The following is a 25856-nucleotide window of genomic DNA, read 5'->3' as shown; positions in this document are numbered from 1 at the left end:
TATGCGCGCGCGCTTCGGGGAAAGTGGGCGTGGCCTCCTGGGAAAGTGGGTGTGGCCTCGTAACTTCATATTATTAAACTATAAATATATTTTTTCACACCCCCTCTATGCACACAATTAGCAGCCTTATGCAGAACAGCCACAGTAGTGTTCCTTACACACAATGTCTCCAGTGTAGTGCCAGCTACACATGACATGCCCCGCAGCAGTGCCAGCAACACATGACATGCCCCGCAGCAGTGCCAGCAACACATTACATGCCCCGCAGCAGTGCCAGCAACACATGACATGCCCCGCAGCAGTGCCAGCTACACATGACATGCCCCGCAGCAGTGCCAGCTACACATGACATGCCCCCCCAGTAGTGCCAGCTACACACAATAGACCCCCAGCAGTGCCAGCTACACATGATAGTTTTAGGGCAGGGTGCTGATCACAAGGAGGGCACATTTTTAAGTAAGGAGGGCAAAATGATGTACATACTGTAATGCTTGGTGCTCCTCCACCCACATGCTGAAGCAGGGACAGTGCGCGCCGAAGGCGCGCAGCAAAAATTTAGGGGCGTTGCTTCGTGGGGAAGGTGCATGACCACAGAATAGTGGCAATTCGCATTACACCACATAGTAGTGCAGCTAATACACATTGCACCAGGTAGAACCTCCTATACACTTTGCGCCAGGCAGAGCACGATAGACACTTTGCGCCAGGCAGAGCACGATAGACACTTTGCGCCAGGCAGAGCACGATAGACACTTTGCGCCAGGCAGAGCACGATAGACACTTTGCGTCAGGCAGCGCACGATAGACACATTGCCTAGCCACAGACGCCTAGTAGATACACTACATGATATGCCCCCCAGCAGTGCCAGCGACACGTGACATGCCCCCCAGCAGTGCCAGCTACACGTGACATACCCCCCAGCAGTGCCAGCTACACGTGACATGCCCCCCAGCAGTGCCAGATACATAAATGGCCACACAGTGCAGATATGCCCCCAGTGCCAGATACATAAATGACCCCACAATGCCAGATACATAAATGACCACACAATGCCAGATACATAAGTGCCCCCACAGTGCCAGATGCATCAATGACCCCACAGTGCCAGATACATAAGTGCCAGATACATAAATGCCCCCAGTGCCACAAAACATAAATGCCCCCACAGTGCCAGATAAATAAATGCCCGCCGTGCCACAAAACATAAAAGCCCCCACAGTGCAGATATGCCCCCACAGTGCCAGATACATAAATGCCCCCAGTGCCAGAAACATAAATGCCCCCACAGTGCAGATATGCCCCCACAGTGCCAGAAACATAAATGCCCCCACAGTGCAGGTATGCCCCCACAGTGCCAGAAACATAATGCCCCCACAGTGCAGATATGCCCCCACAGTGCCAGAAACATAATGCCCCCACAGTACAGATATGCGTATGCCCCCACAGTGCCAGAAACATAATGCCCCCACAGTGCAGATATGCCCCCCACAGTGCCAGAAACATAATGCCCCCACAGTGCAGATATGCCCCCACAGTGCCAGAAACATAATGCCCCCACAGTGCAGATATGCCCCCACAGTGCCAGAAACATAATGCCCCCACAGTGCAGGTATGCCCCCACAGTGCCAGAAACATAATGCCCCCACAGTGCAGATATGCCCCCACAGTGCCAGAAACATAATGCCCCCACAGTGCAGATATGCGTATGCCCCCACAGTGCCAGAAACATAATGCCCCCACAGTGCAGATATGCCCCCACAGTGCCAGAAACATAATGCCCCCACAGTGCAGATATGCCCCCACAGTGCCAGAAACATAATGCCCCCACAGTGCAGGTATGCCCCCCACAGTGCCAGAAACATAATGCCCCCACAGTGCAAATATGCCCCCACAGTGCCAGAAACATAAATGCCCCCACACAGTGCCAGACAGATTTTAACTTACCTGTCACTGACACTGCGGTGCTGGGAGCCGGGAGTACTGCTGTGGGCGCGGGCGGATGGGAGGGCCGCGGACGGAGGAACGATACTGTTTGCGCGCTATGCACGCTGCGCGGCGCCGGTGTCTAACGTCAGACGCCGGCGCCGCACAGCGTGCTGCATAGCGCGCACACAAGCAGCCGGGAGTGGGACACGGCACACAGATTAAAGGCTGGCTCCAGGCAGGAATTTGGCGGCCACAGCGTGCGGCGCCCTTTAAGAGTGGCGCCCCGCGCGGCCGCTCTAGTCGAACATGCCTGGAGCCGGCCCTGCGTGTATTCCTGGAAGTCATTGTAATGTAGCATTTCGTATGCAGAAATAGCCGCAGTCGCACACAGAATATAGGCATGCTGCATATCATTTTAATCAGCAGAAGCTGATTGTGCATCCTAGCCACATAGTAATGCAAATAAGATTCATTTTCATAAAGAAAAGGCGCCTGACGTTAGCAGAGCTGCCAGCTGGCTCATGCCAGGCATCTCTTGCAGAACTAGCGGCGGTGCTAGGAGTCACCAGACAAAATCTTGCCTAGGGCATCATATTGGTTAGGGCCGGCTCTGGGTAGGTGGTGGTCTAAATGATGTGGGACAGGTATGTGAAGGTGTAAATGATGTGGGACAGGTATGGTGAGGTGTAAATGATGTGGGACAGGTAGGTGGAGGTGTAAATGATGTGGGACAGGTATGGTGAGGTGTAAATGATGTGGGACAGGTAGGTGGAGGTGTAAATGATGTGGGGCAGGTAGGTGGAGGTGTAAATGATGTGGGACAGGTATGTGGAGGTGTGGTATTGATGGGAGAGGGGTTTTGAAAGGGAAAATGTGAGCTAAAAGTGTTTCTTCCAACTTTTACAAAACTGCATTAAAACACTGAACAATCCCTCTACAAACAGTTTTCTGCACCCAAAATGCTAAAAAAAAAAGACTTTAATTTGCTGAAAAACACTTGCTGGTTATCATTTTCCACTATTAATAAATAACAAGTGCAAAGTTCATCAATTTGGCTCTTTTTAAGGGCCGGCAGTATATTCCTCATGGCCACTAACAGCCCTCTATAGCAGGCTTTTTCAACTGGTGTGCCGTGGCACACTAGTGTGCCGCGACCAGTTGTAAGGTGTGCCGCGGAGCCAGAGCAGCTTCCTGCACCTTCAGAGTGAACTGTTGTCCCGGGCTCTTCTTAGAGCAGGGCTGGCCAAACCGGTCCTCGAGATCTACCAACAGTGCATGTTTTCCAGGCCTCCTGGAGATCTGTAGAATTGTCAGTTAGGAATGAATGCAGCACATCTTAATTAGTAATGACTACACCTGTGCACCAGCTAGGTGGTCTGGAAAATGTGAACTGTTGGTAGATCTTGAGGACTGGTTTGGCCATCCCTGTCTTAGAGGATCAGTCATGCTCCGGCCGTGCCGTATGCCTTGAATGCGCGGCGGTGTGATATCATAGGTCACAGCCGCTGCATCTCACCAGCCAGACAGCCCACCCACCTGCACACACATCTTCCAGTTCCTGCGTGCATACACAGCTTTCCTTGCTCCCCAAATCCACACCTGCCCAACTGCCTGCTGCTCAGTATTCGCAGCACTCCACTATGAACAATCCCCCGCCACTGAGGGACAGGGAGGACGACAGCTGACCGGTAAGGGCTAATATTTGTTTTTTTGTTTTTTTTTCTCCTGTGGGGAACAGAAGGATTTATGGGGGGAACAATGTGGGTAATTCATGTGCGGAGCAATAGTACTTATGTAGGGCGCAATGTGATTGTTTTTTTCTGTGTAGGTCAATGTATGTGTATATATATATTTTTTTTTACTAGGACGGCTAATGTGTGTGTGTGTGCGGTGTTTTTTTTTTTTTTTCCTGTGGGGAGCTGATGGCGTGCCTTGGCAATTTTAAAATATTGTTTTGTGTGCCGCGAGAAAAAAAAGGTTGAAAATCACTGCTCTATAGGGTTCTGCTATCTCAGGTGCCAATCCTAACCTTTAGTAACCTCAGTAAGCAAGGGGACGCGTTTCTACAAATGGTGGTCCCAGATGGAAAAACTATTCACACAAACCCCAAAATGGCAAAAAAAGGTGTGTCAACCATTTTTGTGTCGGCCATTGGCATGATGGCCGTTTGAACTAGAGATGAGCGGGTTCGGTTCCTCTGAATCCGAACCCGCCCGAACTTCAGGTTTTTTACACGGGTCCGAGCAGGCTCGGATCTTCCCGCCTTGCTCAGCTAACCCGAGCGCGCCCGAACGTCATCATCACGCTGTCGGATTCTCGCGAGGCTCGGATTCTATCGCGAGACTCGGATTCTATATAAGGAGCCGCGCGTCGCCGCCATTTTCACACGTGCATTGAGAGTCATAGGGAGAGGACGTGGCTGGCGTCCTCTCCGTTTAGAGAAGAGAGAGACACAGTATTTTCGGGGAGCATTATTAGGAGGAGTACTACTGTATACTACTATACTACTTGCTGAAGTGATATTTATAGATTAGATAGTGTGACTGTAAGTGTATTATCTGACTTGTGGGGGAGACACTGACAGTGGGGAGCAGTTAGAGTCTGAGAGCAGGACTCAGGAGTACATATAACGTACAGTGCACACTTTTGCTGCCAGAGTCAGTGCCACACTGCCATTGTTGTGACCACACTGACCACCAGTATAATAATAAATTTTGTGATTGTCTGCTTAGGCCTCGGAGTACTAGTTGCAAGTTGCAACGTGACCTGTCCTGAAGTGACCACCAGTTTAATAATCAATCACCACCAGTTTAATATATATATATATATATATATATAATTGTATATAATATATATATATATAATATTGTATACCACCTACCCGTGTTTTTTTTTTTTCATTCTTCTTTATACATACTACTATAGTAGCTTACTGTAGCAGTCTGCGGTGCTGTGCTGACCTGACAGTGTCCAGCAGGTCCGTCATCAGTCATTACATAATAAATATATATAGTACCTGTCCGGCTGCAGTACTAGTGATATTATATTGATTTCATCTCATTATCAATAATTTATCATCCAGTCTAGACTCTATATTAGCAGCAGACACAGTACGTTAGTCCACGGCTGTAGCTACCTCTGTGTCGGCACTCGGCAGTCCATCCATAATTGTATACCACCTACCCGTGGTTTTTTTTTTTTCTTCTTTGTACATACTACTATAGAGTATAGTAGCTTACTGTAGCAGTCTGCGGTGCTGCTGAGCTGACAGTGTCCAGCAGGTCCGTCATCAGTCATCATTACCTAATAAATATATTATCTACCTGTCCGGCTGCAGTACTAGTGATATTATATATACATACATATATATATTGATTTCATCTCATTATCAATCATCCAGTCTATATTAGCAGCAGACACAGTACGTTAGTCCACGGCTGTAGCTACCTCTGTGTCGGCACTCAGCAGTCCATCCATAATTGTATACCACCTACCCGTGGTTTTTTTTTTTTCTTTCTTCTTTGTACATACTACTATAGTATAGTAGCTTACTGTAGCAGTCTGCGGTGCTGCTGAGCTGACAGTGTCCAGCAGGTCCGTCATCAGTCATCATTACCTAATAAATATATTATCTACCTGTCCGGCTGCAGTACTAGTGATATTATATATACATACATATATATATTGATTTCATCTCATTATCAATCATCCAGTCTATATTAGCAGCAGACACAGTACGTTAGTCCACGGCTGTAGCTACCTCTGTGTCGGCACTCGGCAGTCCATCCATAATTGTATACCACCTACCCGTGGTTTTTTTTTTTCTTTCTTCTTTGTACATACTACTATAGTATAGTAGCTTACTGTAGCAGTCTGCGGTGCTGCTGAGCTGACAGTGTCCAGCAGGTCCGTCATCAGTCATCATTACCTAATAAATATATTATCTACCTGTCCGGCTGCAGTACTAGTGATATTATATATACATACATATATATATTGATTTCATCTCATTATCAATCATCCAGTCTATATTAGCAGCAGACACAGTACGTTAGTCCACGGCTGTAGCTACCTCTGTGTCGACACTCGGCAGTCCATCCATAATTGTATACCACCTACCCGTGGTTTTTTTTTTTCTTTCTTCTTTGTACATACTACTATAGTATAGTAGCTTACTGTAGCAGTCTGCGGTGCTGCTGAGCTGACAGTGTCCAGCAGGTTCGTCATCAGTCATCATTACTTAATAAATATATTATCTACCTGTCCGGCTGCAGTACTAGTGATATTATATATACATACATATATATATTGATTTAATCTCATTATCAATCATCCAGTCTATATTAGCAGCAGACACAGTACGTTAGTCCACGGCTGTAGCTACCTCTGTGTCGGCACTCAGCAGTCCATCCATAATTGTATACCACCTACCCGTGGTTTTTTTTTTTCTTTCTTCTTTGTACATACTACTATAGTATAGTAGCTTACTGTAGCAGTCTGCGGTGCTGCTGAGCTGACAGTGTCCAGCAGGTCCGTCATCAGTCATCATTACCTAATAAATATATTATCTACCTGTCCGGCTGCAGTACTAGTGATATTATATATACATACATATATATATATTGATTTCATCTCATTATCATCCAGTCTATATTAGCAGCAGACACAGTACGGTAGTCCACGGCTGTAGCTACCTCTGTGTCGGCACTCGGCAGTCCATCCATAAGTATACTAGTATCCATCCATCTCCATTGTTTACCTGAGGTGCCTTTTAGTTGTGCCTATTAAAATATGGAGAACAAAAATGTTGAGGTTCCAAAATTAGGGAAAGATCAAGATCCACTTCCACCTCGTGCTGAAGCTGCTGCCACTAGTCATGGCCGAGACGATGAAATGCCAGCAACGTCGTCTGCCAAGGCCGATGCCCAATGTCATAGTACAGAGCATGTCAAATCCAAAACACCAAATATCAGTAAAAAAAGGACTCCAAAACCTAAAATAAAATTGTCGGAGGAGAAGCGTAAACTTGCCAATATGCCATTTACCACACGGAGTGGCAAGGAACGGCTGAGGCCCTGGCCTATGTTCATGGCTAGTGGTTCAGCTTCACATGAGGATGGAAGCACTCAGCCTCTCGCTAGAAAACTGAAAAGACTCAAGCTGGCAAAAGCACCGCAAAGAACTGTGCGTTCTTCGAAATCCCAAATCCACAAGGAGAGTCCAATTGTGTCGGTTGCGATGCCTGACCTTCCCAACACTGGACGTGAAGAGCATGCGCCTTCCACCATTTGCACGCCCCCTGCAAGTGCTGGAAGGAGCACCCGCAGTCCAGTTCCTGATAGTCAGATTGAAGATGTCAGTGTTGAAGTACACCAGGATGAGGAGGATATGGGTGTTGCTGGCGCTGGGGAGGAAATTGACCAGGAGGATTCTGATGGTGAGGTGGTTTGTTTAAGTCAGGCACCCGGGGAGACACCTGTTGTCCGTGGGAGGAATATGGCCGTTGACATGCCTGGTGAAAATACCAAAAAAATCAGCTCTTCAGTGTGGAGGTATTTCAACAGAAAAGCGGACAACAGGTGTCAAGCCGTGTGTTGCCTTTGTCAAGCTGTAATAAGTAGGGGTAAGGACGTTAACCACCTCGGAACATCCTCCCTTATACGTCACCTGCAGCGCATTCATAATAAGTCAGTGACAAGTTCAAAAACTTTGGGCGACAGCGGAAGCAGTCCACTGACCAGTAAATCCCTTCCTCTTGTAACCAAGCTCACGCAAACCACCCCACCAACTCCCTCAGTGTCAATTTCCTCCTTCCCCAGGAATGCCAATAGTCCTGCAGGCCATGTCACTGGCAATTCTGACGAGTCCTCTCCTGCCTGGGATTCCTCCGATGCATCCTTGCGTGTAACGCCTACTGCTGCTGGCGCTGCTGTTGTTGCTGCTGGGAGTCGATGGTCATCCCAGAGGGGAAGTCGTAAGCCCACTTGTACTACTTCCAGTAAGCAATTGACTGTCCAACAGTCCTTTGCGAGGAAGATGAAATATCACAGCAGTCATCCTGCTGCAAAGCGGATAACTGAGGCCTTGACAACTATGTTGGTGTTAGACGTGCGTCCGGTATCCGCCGTTAGTTCACAGGGAACTAGACAATTTATTGAGGCAGTGTGCCCCCGTTACCAAATACCATCTAGGTTCCACTTCTCTAGGCAGGCGATACCGAGAATGTACACGGACGTCAGAAAAAGACTCACCAGTGTCCTAAAAAATGCAGTTGTACCCAATGTCCACTTAACCACGGACATGTGGACAAGTGGAGCAGGGCAGGGTCAGGACTATATGACTGTGACAGCCCACTGGGTAGATGTATGGACTCCTGCCGCAAGAACAGCAGCGGCGGCACCAGTAGCAGCATCTCGCAAACGCCAACTCTTTCCTAGGCAGGCTACGCTTTGTATCACCGCTTTCCAGAATACGCACACAGCTGAAAACCTCTTACGGCAACTGAGGAAGATCATCGCGGAATGGCTTACCCCAATTGGACTCTCCTGTGGATTTGTGGCATCGGACAACGCCAGCAATATTGTGTGTGCATTAAATATGGGCAAATTCCAGCACGTCCCATGTTTTGCACATACCTTGAATTTGGTGGTGCAGAATTTTTTAAAAAACGACAGGGGCGTGCAAGAGATGCTGTCGGTGGCCAGAAGAATTGCGGGACACTTTCGGCGTACAGGCACCACGTACAGAAGACTGGAGCACCACCAAAAACTACTGAACCTGCCCTGCCATCATCTGAAGCAAGAAGTGGTAACGAGGTGGAATTCAACCCTCTATATGCTTCAGAGGTTGGAGGAGCAGCAAAAGGCCATTCAAGCCTATACAATTGAGCACGATATAGGAGGTGGAATGCACCTGTCTCAAGCGCAGTGGAGAATGATTTCAACGTTGTGCAAGGTTCTGATGCCCTTTGAACTTGCCACACGTGAAGTCAGTTCAGACACTGCCAGCCTGAGTCAGGTCATTCCCCTCATCAGGCTTTTGCAGAAGAAGCTGGAGACATTGAAGGAGGAGCTAACACGGAGCGATTCCGCTAGGCATGTGGGACTTGTGGATGGAGCCCTTAATTCGCTTAACAAGGATTCACGGGTGGTCAATCTGTTGAAATCAGAGCACTACATTTTGGCCACCGTGCTCGATCCTAGATTTAAAGCCTACCTTGGATCTCTCTTTCCGGCAGACACAAGTCTGCTGGGGTTGAAAGACCTGCTGGTGAGAAAATTGTCAAGTCAAGCGGAACGCGACCTGTCAACATCTCCTCCTTCACATTCTCCCGCAACTGGGGGTGCGAGGAAAAGGCTCAGAATTCCGAGCCCACCCGCTGGCGGTGATGCAGGGCAGTCTGGAGCGACTGCTGATGCTGACATCTGGTCCGGACTGAAGGACCTGACAACGATTACGGACATGTCGTCTACTGTCACTGCATATGATTCTCTCACCATTGAAAGAATGGTGGAGGATTATATGAGTGACCGCATCCAAGTAGGCACGTCACACAGTCCGTACTTATACTGGCAGGAAAAAGAGTCAATTTGGAGGCCCTTGCACAAACTGGCTTTATTCTACCTAAGTTGCCCTCCCACAAGTGTGTACTCCGAAAGAGTGTTTAGTGCCGCCGCTCACCTTGTCAGCAATCGGCGTACGAGGTTACATCCAGAAAATGTGGAGAAGATGATGTTCATTAAAATGAATTATAATCAATTCCTCCGTGGAGACATTGACCAGCAGCAATTGCCTCCACAAAGTACACAGGGAGCTGAGATGGTGGATTCCAGTGGGGACGAATTGATAATCTGTGAGGAGGGGGATGTACACGGTGATATATCGGAGGATGATGATGAGGTGGACATCTTGCCTCTGTAGAGCCAGTTTGTGCAAGGAGAGATTAATTGCTTCTTTTTTGGTGGGGGTCTAAACCAACCCGTCATTTCAGTCACAGTCGTGTGGCAGACCCTGTCACTGAAATGATGGGTTGGTTAAAGTGTGCATGTCCTGTTTATACAACATAAGGGTGGGTGGGAGGGCCCAAGGACAATTCCATCTTGCACCTCTTTTTTCTTTAATTTTTCTTTGCGTCATGTGCTGTTTGGGGAGGGTTTTTTGGAAGGGACATCCTGCGTGACACTGCAGTGCCACTCCTAGATGGGCCCGGTGTTTGTGTCGGCCACTAGGGTCGCTTATCTTACTCACACAGCTACCTCATTGCGCCTCTTTTTTCTTTGCGTCATGTGCTGTTTGGGGAGGGTTTTTTGGAAGGGACATCCTGCGTGACACTGCAGTGACACTCCTAGATGGGCCCGGTGTTTGTGTCGGCCACTAGGGTCGCTTATCTTACTCACACAGCTACCTCATTGCGCCTCTTTTTTTCTTTGCGTCATGTGCTGTTTGGGGAGGGTTTTTTGGAAGGGACATCCTGCGTGACACTGCAGTGACTCTCCTAGATGGGCCCGGTGTTTGTGTCGGCCACTAGGGTCGCTTATCTTACTCACACAGCTACCTCATTGCGCCTCTTTTTTTCTTTGCGTCATGTGCTGTTTGGGGAGGGTTTTTTGGAAGGGACATCCTGCGTGACACTGCAGTGACACTCCTAGATGGGCCCGGTGTTTGTGTCGGCCACTAGGGTCGCTTATCTTACTCACACAGCTACCTCATTGCGCCTCTTTTTTTCTTTGCGTCATGTGCTGTTTGGGGAGGGTTTTTTGGAAGGGACATCCTGCGTGACACTGCAGTGACACTCCTAGATGGGCCCGGTGTTTGTGTTGGCCACTAGGGTCGCTTATCTTACTCACACAGCTACCTCATTGCGCCTCTTTTTTTCTTTGCGTCATGTGCTGTTTGGGGAGGGTTTTTTGGAAGGGACATCCTGCGTGACACTGCAGTGCCACTCCTAGATGGGCCCGGTGTTTGTGTCGGCCACTAGGGTCGCTTATCTTACTCACACAGCTACCTCATTGCGCCTCTTTTTTTCTTTGCGTCATGTGCTGTTTGGGGAGGGTTTTTTGGAAGGGACATCCTGCGTGACACTGCAGTGCCACTCCTAGATGGGCCCGGTGTTTGTGTCGGCCACTAGGGTCGCTTATCTTACACAGCTACCTCATTGCGCCTCTTTTTTTCTTTGCGTCATGTGCTGTTTGGGGAGGGTTTTTTGGAAGGGACATCCTGCGTGACACTGCAGTGCCACTCCTAGATGGGCCCGGTGTTTGTGTCGGCCACTAGGGTCGCTTATCTTACTCACACAGCTACCTCATTGCGCCTCTTTTTTTCTTTGCGTCATGTGCTGTTTGGGGAGGGTTTTTTGGAAGGGACATCCTGCGTGACACTGCAGTGACACTCCTAGATGGGCCCGGTGTTTGTGTCGGCCACTAGGGTCGCTTATCTTACTCACACAGCTACCTCATTGCGCCTCTTTTTTTCTTTGCGTCATGTGCTGTTTGGGGAGGGTTTTTTGGAAGGGACATCCTGCGTGACACTGCAGTGACACTCCTAGATGGGCCCGGTGTTTGTGTCGGCCACTAGGGTCGCTTATCTTACTCACACAGCTACCTCATTGCGCCTCTTTTTTTCTTTGCGTCATGTGCTGTTTGGGGAGGGTTTTTTGGAAGGGACATCCTGCGTGACACTGCAGTGACACTCCTAGATGGGCCCGGTGTTTGTGTCGGCCACTAGGGTCGCTTAGCTTAGTCATCCAGCGACCTAGGTGCAAATTTTAGGACTAAAAATAATATTGTGAGGTGTGAGGTATTCAGAATAGACTGAAAATGAGTGTAAATTATGGTTTTTGAGGTTAATAATACTTTGGGATCAAAATGACCCCCAAATTCTATGATTTAAGCTGTTTTTTAGTGTTTTTTGAAAAAAACACCCGAATCCAAAACACACCCGAATCCAACAAAAAAAATTCGGTGAGGTTTTGCCAAAACGCGGTCGAACCCAAAACACGGCCGCGGAACCGAACCCAAAACCAAAACACAAAACCCGAAAAATTTCCGGCGCTCATCTCTAGTTTGAACTAGAGATGAGCGGGTTCGGTTTCTCTGAATCCGAACCCGCACGAACTTCATGTTTTTTTTCACGGGTCCGAGCGACTCGGATCTTCCCGCCTTGCTCGGTTAACCCGAGCGCGCCCGAACGTCATCATGACGCTGTCGGATTCTCGCGAGACTCGGATTCTATATAAGGACTCGAGCCGCGCGTCGCCGCCATTTTCACACGTGCATTGAGATTGATAGGGAGAGGACGTGGCTGGCGTCCTCTCCATTTAGATTAGGAGAGAGAGAGAGAGATTGACCTGAGGCTGATACTGTAGAAGAGAGTGCAGAGTTTAGTGACTGACCACAGTGACCACCAGCAGTGCAGTTGTTTTATTTAATATATCCGTTCTCTGCCTGAAAAAAACGGTACACACAGTGACTCAGTCACACATACCATATCTGTGTGCACTGCTCAGCCCAGTGTGCTGCATGCCTGCATCATCTATGTATATATTATATATCTGACTGTGCTCAGCTCACACAGCTTATAATTGTGGGGGAGACTGGGGAGCACTGCAGTGCCAGTTATAGGTTATAGCAGGAGCCAGGAGTACAAGACAGTCACATACCATATCTGTGTGCACTGCTCAGCCCAGTGTGCTGCATCATCTATGTATATATTATATATCTGACTGTGCTCAGCTCACACAGCTTATAATTGTGGGGGAGACTGGGGAGCACTGCAGTGCCAGTTATAGGTTATAGCAGGAGCCAGGAGTAATATTATATTAAAATTAAACAGTGCACACTTTTGCTGCAGGAGTGCCACTGCCAGTGTGACTGACCAGTGACCTGACCACACTGACCACCAGTATAGTTAGTAGTATACTATATTGTGATTGCCTGAAAAAGTTAAACACTCGTCGTGTGACTTCACTTGTGTGGTGTTTTTTTTTTTATTCTATAAAAAACTCATTCTGCTGACAGACAGTGTCCAGCAGGTCCGTCATTATATAATATATATACCTGTCCGGCTGCAGTAGTGATATATATATATTTTTTATATCATTATTTATCATCCAGTCGCAGCAGACACAGTACGGTAGTTCACGGCTGTAGCTACCTCTGTGTCGGCACTCGGCAGTCCATCCATAATTGTATACCACCTACCCGTGGTTTTTTTTTCTTTCTTCTTTATACATACATACTACTACATCTCTTTATCAACCAGTCTATATTAGCAGCAGACACAGTACAGTACGGTAGTTCACGGCTGTGGCTACCTCTGTGTCGGCACTCGGCAGTCCGTCCATAATTGTATACCACCTAACCGTGGTTTTTTTTTCTTTCTTCTTTATACATACATACTACGACATCTCTTTATCAACCAGTCTATATTAGCAGCAGACACAGTACAGTACGGTAGTTCACGGCTGTGGCTACCTCTGTGTCGGCACTCGGCAGTCCGTCCATAATTGTATACCACCTACCCGTGGTTTTTTTTTCTTTCTTCTTCATACATACATACTACGACATCTCTTTATCAACCAGTCTATATTAGCAGCAGACACAGTACAGTACGGTAGTTCACGGCTGTGGCTACCTCTGTGTCGGCACTCGGCAGTCCGTCCATAATTGTATACCACCTAACCGTGGTTTTTTTTTCTTTCTTCTTCATACATACATACTACGACATCTCTTTATCAACCAGTCTATATTAGCAGCAGACACAGTACAGTACGGTAGTTCACGGCTGTGGCTACCTCTGTGTCGGCACTCGGCAGTCCGTCCATAATTGTATACTAGTATCCATCCATCTCCATTGTTTACCTGAGGTGCCTTTTAGTTGTGCCTATTAAAATATGGAGAACAAAAATGTTGAGGTTCCAAAATTAGGGAAAGATCAAGATCCACTTCCACCTCGTGCTGAAGCTGCTGCCACTAGTCATGGCCGAGACGATGAAATGCCAGCAACGTCGTCTGCCAAGGCCGATGCCCAATGTCATAGTACAGAGCATGTCAAATCCAAAACACCAAATATCAGTAAAAAAAGGACTCCAAAACCTAAAATAAAATTGTGGAGGAGAAGCGTAAACTTGCCAATATGCCATTTACCACACGGAGTGGCAAGGAACGGCTGAGGCCCTGGCCTATGTTCATGGCTAGTGGTTCAGCTTCACATGAGGATGGAAGCACTCAGCCTCTCGCTAGAAAAATGAAAAGACTCAAGCTGGCAAAAGCACAGCAAAGAACTGTGCATTCTTTGAAATCCCAAATCCACAAGGAGAGTCCAATTGTGTCGGTTGCGATGCCTGACCTTCCCAACACTGGACGTGAAGAGCATGCGCCTTCCACCATTTGCACGCCCCCTGCAAGTGCTGGAAGGAGCACCCGCAGTCCAGTTCCTGATAGTCAGATTGAAGATGTCAGGGTTGAAGTACACCAGGATGAGGAGGATATGGGTGTTGCTGGCGCTGGGGAGGAAATTGACCAGGAGGATTCTGATGGTGAGGTGGTTTGTTTAAGTCAGGCACCCGGGGAGACACCTGTTGTCGGTGGGAGGAATATGGCCGTTGACATGCCAGGTGAAAATACCAAAAAAATCAGCTCTTCGGTGTGGAGGTATTTCAACAGAAATGCGGACAACAGGTGTCAAGCCGTGTGTTCCCTTTGTCAAGCTGTAATAAGTAGGGGTAAGGACGTTAACCACCTCGGAACATCCTCCCTTATACGTCACCTGCAGCGCATTCATAATAAGACAGTGACAAGTTCAAAAACTTTGGGTGACAGCGGAAGCAGTCCACTGACCAGTAAATCCCTTCCTCTTGTAACCAAGCTCACGCAAACCACCCCACCAACTCCCTCAGTGTCAATTTCCTCCTTCCCCAGGAATGCCAATAGTCCTGCAGGCCATGTCACTGGCAATTCTGACGATTCCTCTCCTGCCTGGGATTCCTCCGATGCATCCTTGCGTGTAACGCCTACTGCTGCTGGCGCTGCTGTTGTTGCTGCTGGGAGTCGATGGTCATCCCAGAGGGGAAGTCGTAAGCCCACTTGTACTACTTCCAGTAAGCAATTGACTGTTCAACAGTCCTTTGCGAGGAAGATGAAATATCACAGCAGTCATCCTGCTGCAAAGCGGATAACTGAGGCCTTGACAACTATGTTGGTGTTAGACGTGCGTCCGGTATCCGCCGTTAGTTCACAGGGAACTAGACAATTTATTGAGGCAGTGTGCCCCCGTTACCAAATACCATCTAGGTTCCACTTCTCTAGGCAGGCGATACCGAGAATGTACACGGACGTCAGAAAAAGACTCACCAGTGTCCTAAAAAATGCAGTTGTACCCAATGTCCACTTAACCACGGACATGTGGACAAGTGGAGCAGGGCAGGGTCAGGACTATATGACTGTGACAGCCCACTGGGTAGATGTATGGACTCCCGCCGCAAGAACAGCAGCGGCGGCACCAGTAGCAGCATCTCGCAAACGCCAACTCTTTCCTAGGCAGGCTACGCTTTGTATCACCGGTTTCCAGAATACGCACACAGCTGAAAACCTCTTACGGCAACTGAGGAAGATCATCGCGGAATGGCTTACCCCAATTGGACTCTCCTGTGGATTTGTGGCATCGGACAACGCCAGCAATATTGTGTGTGCATTAAATATGGGCAAATTCCAGCACGTCCCATGTTTTGCACATACCTTGAATTTGGTGGTGCAGAATTATTTAAAAAACGACAGGGGCGTGCAAGAGATGCTGTCGGTGGCCAGAAAAATTGCGGGACACTTTCAGCGTACAGGCACCACGTACAGAAGACTGGAGCACCACCAAAAACTACTGAACCTGCCCTGCCATCATCTGAAGCAAGAAGTGGTAACGAGGTGGAATTCAACCCTCTATATGCTTCAGAGGTTGGAGGAGCAGCAAAAGGCCATTCAAGCCTATACAATTGAGCACGATATAGGAGGTGGAATGCACCTGTCTCAAGCGCAGTGGAGAATGATTTCAACGTTGTGCAAGGTTCTGATGCCCTTTGAACTTGCCACACGTGAAGTCAGTTCAGACACTGCCAGCCTGAGTCAGGTCATTCCCCTCATCAGGCTTTTGCAGAAGAAGCTGGAGACATTGAAGGAGGAGCTAACACGGAGCGATTCCGCTAGGCATGTGGGACTTGTGGATAGAGCCCTTAACTCGCTTAACAAGGATTCACGGGTGGTCAATCTGTTGAAATCAGAGCACTACATTTTGGCCACCGTGCTCGATCCTAGATTTAAAGCCTACCTTGGATCTCTCTTTCCGGCAGACACAAGTCTGCTGGGGTTGAAAGACCTGCTGGTGAGAAAATTGTCAAGTCAAGCGGAACGCGACCTGTCAACATCTCCTCCTTCACATTCTCCCGCAACTGGGGGTGCGAGGAAAAGGCTCAGAATTCCGAGCCCACCCGCTGGCGGTGATGCAGGGCAGTCTGGAGCGACTGCTGATGCTGACATCTGGTCCGGACTGGTCCGGACTGAAGGACCTGACAACGATTACGGACATGTCGTCTACTGTCACTGCATATGATTCTCTCACCATTGAAAGAATGGTGGAGGATTATATGAGTGACCGCATCCAAGTAGGCACGTCACACAGTCCATACTTAAAGAGGCAATTTGGAGGCCATTGCACAAACTGGCTTTATTCTACCTAAGTTGCCCTCCCACAAGTGTGTACTCCGAAAGAGTGTTTAGTGCCGCCGCTCACCTTGTCAGCAATCGGCGTACGAGGTTACATCCAGAAAATGTGGAGAAGATGATGTTCATTAAAATGAATTATAATCAATTCCTCCGCGGAGACATTGACCAGCAGCAATTGCCTCCACAAAGTACACAGGGAGCTGAGATGGTGGATTCCAGTGGGGACGAATTGATAATCTGTGAGGAGGGGGATGTACACGGTGATATATCGGAGGGTGATGATGAGGTGGACATCTTGCCTCTGTAGAGCCAGTTTGTGCAAGGAGAGATTAATTGCTTCTTTTTTGGGGGGGGTCCAAACCAACCCGTCATATCAGTCACAGTCGTGTGGCAGACCCTGTCACTGAAATGATGGGTTGGTTAAAGTGTGCATGTCCTGTTTTGTTTATACAACATAAGGGTGGGTGGGAGGGCCCAAGGACAATTCCATCTTGCACCTCTTTTTTCTTTTATTTTTCTTTGCGTCATGTGCTGTTTGGGGAGGGTTTTTTGGAAGGGACATCCTGCGTGACACTGCAGTGCCACTCCTAAATGGGCCCGGTGTTTGTGTCGGCCACTAGGGTCGCTAATCTTACTCACACAGTCAGCTACCTCATTGCGCCTCTTTTTTTCTTTGCGTCATGTGCTGATTGGGGAGGGTTTTTTGGAAGGGACATCCTGCGTGACACTGCAGTGCCACTCCTAAATGGGCCCGGTGTTTGTGTCGGCCACTAGGGTCGCTTATCTTACTCACACAGTCAGCTACCTCATTGCGCCTCTTTTTTTCTTTGCGTCATGTGCTGATTGGGGAGGGTTTTTTGGAAGGGACATCCTGCGTGACACTGCAGTGCCACTCCTAGATGGGCCAGGTGTTTGTGTCGGCCACTAGTGTCGCTTAGCTTAGTCATCCAGCGACCTTGGTGCAAATTTTAGGACTAAAAATAATATTGTGAGGTGTGAGGTATTCAGAATAGACTGAAAATGAGTGGAAATTATGGTTTTTGAGGTTAATAATAATATGGGATCAAAATGACCCCCAAATCCTATGATTTAAGCTGTTTTTTTGTGTTTTTTTAAAAAAACACCCGAATCCAAAACACACCCGAATCCGACAAAAAAAATTCGGTGAGGTTTTGCCAAAACGCGGTCGAACCCAAAACACGGCCGCGGAACCGAACCCAAAACCAAAACACAAAACCCGAAAAATTTCAGGCGCTCATCTCTAGTTTGAACCTGTTGACCTTTTGTCCACGTCGACCTTTTCAGCTGTCAACCTTTCATAGGTCGACCCTTTGTCCATGTCGACCTTTTGCCAAGGTCAACCTAATGCATGTCGACCATGACTGACATACAATATACAATGTATCCTAGTGACCCTCATACAATATACAACGCATCCTAGTGACGCTCATACAATACAGAATGCATCCCAACGACCCTCATACAATACAGAATGCATCCCAGTGACTGCCACACAATGGGGGTCATTTCGAGTTGTTCGCTCGTTATATTTTTCTCGCAACAGAGCGATTAGTCGCTAATGCGCATGCGCAATGTCCGCAGTGCGACTGCGCCAAGTAAATTTGCTATGCAGTTAGGTATTTTACTCACGGCATTACGAGGTTTTTTCTTCGTTCTGGTGATCATAATGTGATTGACAGGAAGTGGGTGTTTCTGGGCGGAAACTGGCCGTTTTATGGGTGTGTGCGAAAAAACGCTACCGTTTCTGGGAAAAACGCGGGAGTGGCTGGAGAAACGGAGGAGTGTCTGGCCGAACGCTGGGAGTGTTTGTGACGTCAAACCAGGAACGAAACTGACTGAACTGATCGCAGTTGCCGAGTAAGTGTGGATCTACTCAGAAACTGCTAAGAAGTGTCTATTCGCAATTTTGCTAATCTTTCGTTCGCAATTTTGATAAGCTAAGATTCACTCCCAGTAGGCGGCGGCTTAGCGTGTGCAAAGCTGCTAAAAGCAGCTTGCGAGCGAACAACTCGGAATGAGGGCCAATATCCCATGTCATTAATTCCCCCTTTCTTAAAATGAATCAACTCCTACAGCATCAACTCCATTCAACATAATTACCCACTTTACAATCATGAACTCCATCATCCTCATCACTAATTAACCCCAACATCATTAATTATTCATATTCATTAACCCCCAATTACCTCCCTCAGTCTCAGCAAACTACTTAATTAAGCCCATTAAAAGCATTAATCCCTTCATCTCGTGTGAAAAATTAAAAAAAACAATAATCCTAATTAAAATAGAATTATTACTAAGATGGTTCTGGAGTTGTAACTAAAAGTTGGTGTAGTATCTGAATTAAGCTATTAATGAATGGGAAGCTGTGCTCACTCAGAGGGTCGAGCTTGTTGTCCAGACCTCTATAGAGAAGTAGCAGTGATATATCTTTAGGTACAAGTTTAGCCCTAGTATCTACATGAGGGGGCTTTGGGCTGGCTTGACATTAAGGACAAGAGGAGGCTGTAAGGCATATAAAGGGCCAGGTACGGGGTGGCTCTGATGCATATAAAGGTGAAAGACTGGGCTCTTTATTAGAAGAAAATTGCCTGAGTTCCAACAAACAAAATGGTTATAACCTTATCGGGTTGGGTATGGGATACCGGCAGTCAAAATACCAACACCGGCATCACAACTGCTTGAAATCTCAACAGGGACATACAGATGGGTCCATGTTTATCTTGAGCTTTTATAGGATCAGCTGAGAACAATAGATGAAGGGTTTATGTTAATAAACCATGTTGTTTCTAGGCGCAGCAAACTAGCAAAGATAATCGTTGACCCATCTGTAGGAGGCAGGTAGCACTAATCCTAACCCTCCCTTACCGCAGCCTAACCCTCACAGTATCCAGATGATAGGTTGACAGTGAAAAGGTCGATAAGCAATGGGTCAACACCTAATGGTCGACATGCTTATAGTCGACACGGTCAAACGGTTGAGCTGGCAATGGTTGACACATACAAAGGTCAACGTGATTTTTTTTTTTTATTTCTTTTTATAATTTGCAGGACTTTTTCATACTTTACCATCCATGTGGACTACAATTGAGAACAGTAACCTTGCCTGAAGCATGGCGAGCAAAGCGAACCGTGCAAGGGGACACAGTGCACTAACTGGGGGTCCACGTGCTGGAAGGAACATTTTGACATAAAAAAAAAACATTACAAATCCACGTCGACCTTTTATGTGTCGACCATTTCCATGTCAACTTTTTGACCCTGTCAACCTTTCAACCATGTCAACCTTGTGCATGTTAACCATTTGGTGTTGACCTAGACATTGTCGACCTTTTGACTGTCAACCTATTGAACCATAACCAACCCTAACCCCCCCTCCCCGCAGCCTAACCCAAACTTCCCCTCCCCGCAGCCTAACCCAAACTTCCCCTCCCCGCAGCCTAACCCAAACTTTCCCTCCCCGCAGCCTAACCCAAACTTCCCCTCCCCGCAGCCTAACCCAAACTTCCCCTCCCCGCAGCCAAACCCAAACTTCCCCTTCCCACAGCCTAAACCTAACCCTGCCCACGCAGCCCTCCCCCCCCCCCCCCCCCCCCCCCTGCAGCCTAACCCTCCTAGTATACTTACGTTCGGAATCCCAGCTGTCGGGTTTCCGGCGTCAACATTCTAATAGCACCGGTATTTTGTCTTCCGGGATCCCGAACGCTAGGATGCCAACTACATCCCGCAAATAATGTCCTTGGGAGTCTGCATGCAGATACTGAACTTGTTGTTTCTTCGGATGTGGAATAAAATTGTGGAGATGAAAAAAATACTATTATCACTGAAGAAACTGTCGGGTCGATTTCCCTTTGCCCTGCAGCATCACAGATTGCCGGTACACGGTGAGCGATTTAATGAACACACATTAGACGATCTTCACGATTTGTCGTTCCAATATGATAAATCATGAAGATATCGTATTGTATACCTGACCTTAGTGCATGGGGGTAGAGGAGGTTTGATGCCGTATGTAATGCATGTGTTATATTCGATAGTCATTATGCCAGGCAAGAGGGGAGGTCTGATGGAATGTGGCAGATCTGACAGGCATATAGAGCCTAATTCAGTAAGGATTACAAATACTGCTAATTAGCAGAATTTGCAATCCTTTTGTTAGCATGCTGGGGGCCGCCCATCGCAGGGCAAAGTCGCCAGCATGCATCACAATTTCTGCTTGTTAGAAATTACGGTTTCCTCCTGCCGACGCAGCTTAGCTGCGCCTGCAGGAGGCCCACCGCCATGTTTCTGATCGTGGCGGCTGCGTGACATCATACACCCACCGCAATCGCCCCTGTCACGCCCCACTTCGCGCCGGCACGCCCCTCATTTCCAAGCCACGCCGCTGCAACGCTCTGTCTCTGCCCTGGAAACGGAGCTTTCGCCTCTGCCTGATTGACAGGGAGAGGCGATCGCATTTTCTGCGGCCCCACCCACTGAAAATGCGGGCCCATGCGCAGGTTGGGCGCTGCGCATGGGCCCACATCTTTTCCGTATTTTTTGCGTTTGGATCGCACACTGCGATCCAACCTGAATGAGGCCCATAGAACATGTGAGGGGCATTTAAGGAACATGTGGCATAAGGTGAACTAGGGCAGTACTATGGGGCATGAAATGAACAAACACTGTGGAGACAGGTATCTCTATAGGAGCACTGGGACCCCTGGGTGCATACACGCCCCAATTTACTGCAACGCTGGCACTCTATTAGACTATACAAATGGTATTAGCTTTATTATGTCTTTTACACGGAACCAGACCCTTGCAGTGCGGCTTGTAACGTCTCCCCGGCTCGCTTTAGCAATCGGCTTCTCTATTTATAAATACCTTCAACATCCCTGAAAATTCAATCTTTGAATCTCACTCTTCCGTGATAGGGCATGCCTTACATACAGGATTATGTTTTCTTAAGGCAACATAAACATTGAAATGAGGGTAGAAAATAGACCATTCAAAGTAACACAAGTGAAATTCTTAAGCTCTGAAAATTCCTGAGAGTTAAAAAGAAAAAAACATAATGTAAAGTCTCTTAAAGTGAAGTTCACCGTGTGATGTTTTGATAAGAGAAAGGAGAAGAATCTCAGACAGTCAAGGTGGGAGAAGACACTGATTTGTTATTCCAAGCCTGGACTGATGGGGATAGCGTCCTGTGGTGGACAGGAACCTTTTCCCATTCATGTGCCAACATGGCCGGCCCAGTGGCGGCTTGTTTTTAGATCACAGGAGGTTAAAGTCACAGGAGGTTAAAAGGCACAGGTGCACCTGTACTCTAGACCAAACATACTACTCCAGAGAGGCTCAGTCACAAGACAAAAAAAAAAAGAGGACTGTTGACAACTCGGTCAAGGTCCTTCTGCAAATAACTCAGATATCATTGAGTCCTGCTCTGGAAAACAATGTTCTGTACAGCTCAACCACCTGCTGGGTGCACACTGGCTCTATAAGCTGACCTTACGCTTTCGCTGTGTTTTTGTTTCACTCCAAAGAAAAATAACACCATCGCATGGGAGAAGAAATCATTATTTTGGAAACAGTTGAGGATCAAAAGCAGACATTCATTGAGGCACTCATCCACCTGCAAGGCCTCTGCGGTGATGCCATTTGTCTGAGTGCCCGACGTGGCGAGGATTTGGAAGCTGGCCAGGTAGGATCTGGCATTGTGCCGCCGTTAGACACTCAGAGGAGAGGTATTAGCTCTGATGCGTCTGTGGGATTTATTTTACACTGAGATAACTAATGGGAGCATACACTGCTGGCATTCCTGTGCATGGCATGTGTCCGCTGGCCCCTGTGGAAGTGGCAATACAGGCAGAGAATAAGATTTAGTAGCAACATCTCTGCGATATATATACTAAAAAAGGTGAACGTGCAGTATTAACTCCGTGTCATATAGAAAATGGGATACATACGATGTCCCAGCGGATGGGATGCCGATGGTCATATGACCGACACAGGAATCCCGAAGCATAGAATCCCGACAAGGGTCGGTTAAGTATGTTTACCTTACCCCCTTACCCTCCCTTCCCGCAGCCTATCCCTTATCCTCCCCCCCCCCTTCCCCAGCCTAATCCCCTCCTCGGGGGTGACTAAACCTAACCCCACCTTCCGCAGCCTAGCCCTAACACACCCATCCCCACAGTCTAACCCTAACTCTCCCCGGGGATGCCTAACCCTAACTCCCTGTCTCCACAGCCTAACCCTAACCCCCCTTCCCCGCAACCTAACCCTAGCCATCCCCCTGCAGCCTATCCCTAACACCCCCCCAGCCTAACCCCCTCCTCGGAGGTGACTAAACCTAACCCCACCTTCCGCAGCCTAAACCTAACCCTCCCACCCCCTCTGTCTAACCCTCCCCGGGGTTGCCTAACCCCCCCTCCCCGCAGCCTAACCCTAACCCTCCCCCCGCAGTCTAAACCTAAACACACCCCACACACACACAAACAGCTTACCAATGAGGAGTCCCGGCAGAACTCGAATGGGATCCCGGCGCCCGCATATTGATCCACGGGGGTAATTAAGACCTGATCGTAGATGTGCTAAATTTAGCACATCTACGATCAGTTTCTCTGACATGCGGGGGGAAGCCCAGCAACGGGCTAGTTCACCCCGCATGTCAGGCCCGACCCCCCTGCACAGGTACAAAAGCATTACACGGCGGCGATGCTTTTGTACCTGATGAGTAGCTCCCAGCCAACACAGCTCCTGCGCACTGGAAGGCTGCTACTCGCCGCGTCCTAGGTCACAGTGGCTGCGTGTGACGTCACGCACCCACTGTGGTCCACCCCCCCTCCAACGGTCCGGACATGCCTCCTTTGACCGGACCGCACCCCACGACTGCCTCTGCCTGTCAATCAGGCAGTGGTGATCGCAACCAATGAGATACTGATAGCATTTTACTGGGCTCCCGGTGTGCGCACGCGTAGTGCGGCCGCTGTGCGTGCGCACTCCACACAGTAATTCAGACTGTGATACAGTCTGAATTACCCCCATGTCAGGATGTCGGCGATACAGTCTCCATTACCCCCATGTCAGGATGTCGGCATCGCCATTCCAAGCAGTGTTGGGATTCTGACATCGGTATTCCAAGTGCCGGGATGCCACATGCCTGTTTCCAGAACGTATCCCATAGAAAAGGTCTCACACCACAATCTTCCCACAAAATGTTGACATGAGGCTGACGTCACTCACTGAGGTAAATAATCTGTGCTGCTGCTATAATTAGTACTGATGGCAGGTTTCTTTGTCCTCACCCACCAGGACAATATGGACAAGCAGAGATGAAGAAGAATCATCATCATCAATGTTTATTTATATTTATGCCTCTCGGCGTGTATCGCCCTTCATTCTGTGTCTCCCCCCCGCACACACGTCTAAGCCTCTCTGTGTGTCTCTTATCCCCCCCCCCGCCAACCACCACCACCACCACCCCCCAGGGCAGTCGAGAGCCGGGCTAGGCCCAGGTACTTTTCAAGGGGCGTGGCCTAATCACAGGAGGTGTAGACATGTACCCTTAACAAAATACAGAAAAATTGTATTTTAAATACCTCCATGGCCATACTGCAGCCCAGTACACAGCAGCATGTGCTGGGCTGAGAAGAGCTGCAGGACGCAGGTGCTGCTGCCAGGTAAGGGGGAGGGGGCCTGGGCCCCTAATGGACCCTCACTGGGCCCATCCAACAGACCTGGGCCTGGGTAACTTGTACCCTCTCCCCTCCTCTCTTGACACCACTGCCACCACCACTTCTATGCCTGTGTGTCTCTCAAACACACACACACTTCTAATCCTCTCCCCTTACCTTCTGGGAGTTGGAAGCCCGGAACTGGGAGCAGATGAGGACTGCAAGGCGTCAGACCAACATGGCCTGCTCAGAGAAGCTCTCCCCGCCAACGTGACAGCCTGCTGCAGAGGAGTGGCAGGAAACATGATGGACAAACTAAGAGAAGTATAAACACTCCAGTTGTTTTGTGTATACTCGGCATCTCAATGATACATTCATTGTCATTGCTGTATATTAATATTCAATAGTTAAATAGAGGCTTTACTTGCTCTTTAACAAACCAACCTGCAAAGTGTCCCCAGAAATTGTATTCAAACATTGGAAACTATGCTGGCAATTGTTGACAGTGCAATCAGCTATATTTTACTAACACTAATCAATCATATAACTTGTTGACATTACTATTATAGACTTCTAAGAGAGCTATGTAGTGTGGTTACAGGTACAGTGAGTGACAGAGTAGCCGGGCAGGGGTCACAGTCAGGAAGGAATGAATAGGAAGGCAGGAGGAGAACCACTAGGTCAGGGGTGGGGAACCTTTTTCTACCAAGGGCCTTTTGAATATTTATAAAATCCTTCGGGGCCATACAAAAATTATCAACTTAAAAATTAGCCTGACCCCAGTAGATATGCCCCCCGTAGTTATGCTCCAGTAGATATGCCCCCAGTAGTTATGCCCCAAGTCAGTAGTTATGCCCCCAGTCAGTAGTTATGCCCCCAGTAGATATACCCCCAGTCAATTGTTATGCCCCATTAGATATGCCCCCAGTTACTTGTTATGCCCCATTAGATATGCCCCCAGTCACTTGTTATGCCCCATTAGATATGCCCCCAGTCACTTGTTATGCACCATTAGATATGCCCCCTGTAGTTCTGCCCCATTAGATATGCTCCCAGTCAGTTGTTTGCCCCCTGTAGTTATGACCCCTAGTAGCTACGCTTACACACACACATTAAAAGGGGGAAAAAAAACACAATACACACCAGCCCCGCTCCTGCTTCCGGACCATTGCCCTCTGCCTGGCTGCCCGCTCCTCAGAACTATGGGAGAGACGTCATGACATCTCTTCCATAGCACCGCACAGCCGCACACGCACACTGCCAGAGCCGGAAGCCAGAGCTCAAGAGTGAGCTCCTGCCTCCGGCTGCTGCTGAGGGGAAGAAGCCGGGCACCCGCTAGTAACAAAATCTCAGCGGGCGCCCGGCATCTCCCTCGGTTAGGTGAGCCTGGCCGGGCTGGATCAATTGGCTTTGCGGGCCTTATACGGCCCGCAGGCCTGAGGTTCCCCACCCCTACACTAGAGGATGGTGTCCCTACAACAAAAGGAGAAAGTTCTGGTCATATGTATACAAATATAAAAATAAAATGCAGCAGAAAAGTCT

Source organism: Pseudophryne corroboree, chromosome 3, assembly GCF_028390025.1.
Source record: "Pseudophryne corroboree isolate aPseCor3 chromosome 3, aPseCor3.hap2, whole genome shotgun sequence".
NCBI lineage: Eukaryota > Metazoa > Chordata > Amphibia > Anura > Myobatrachidae > Pseudophryne > Pseudophryne corroboree.
This window is presented reverse-complemented; position numbering follows the sequence as displayed.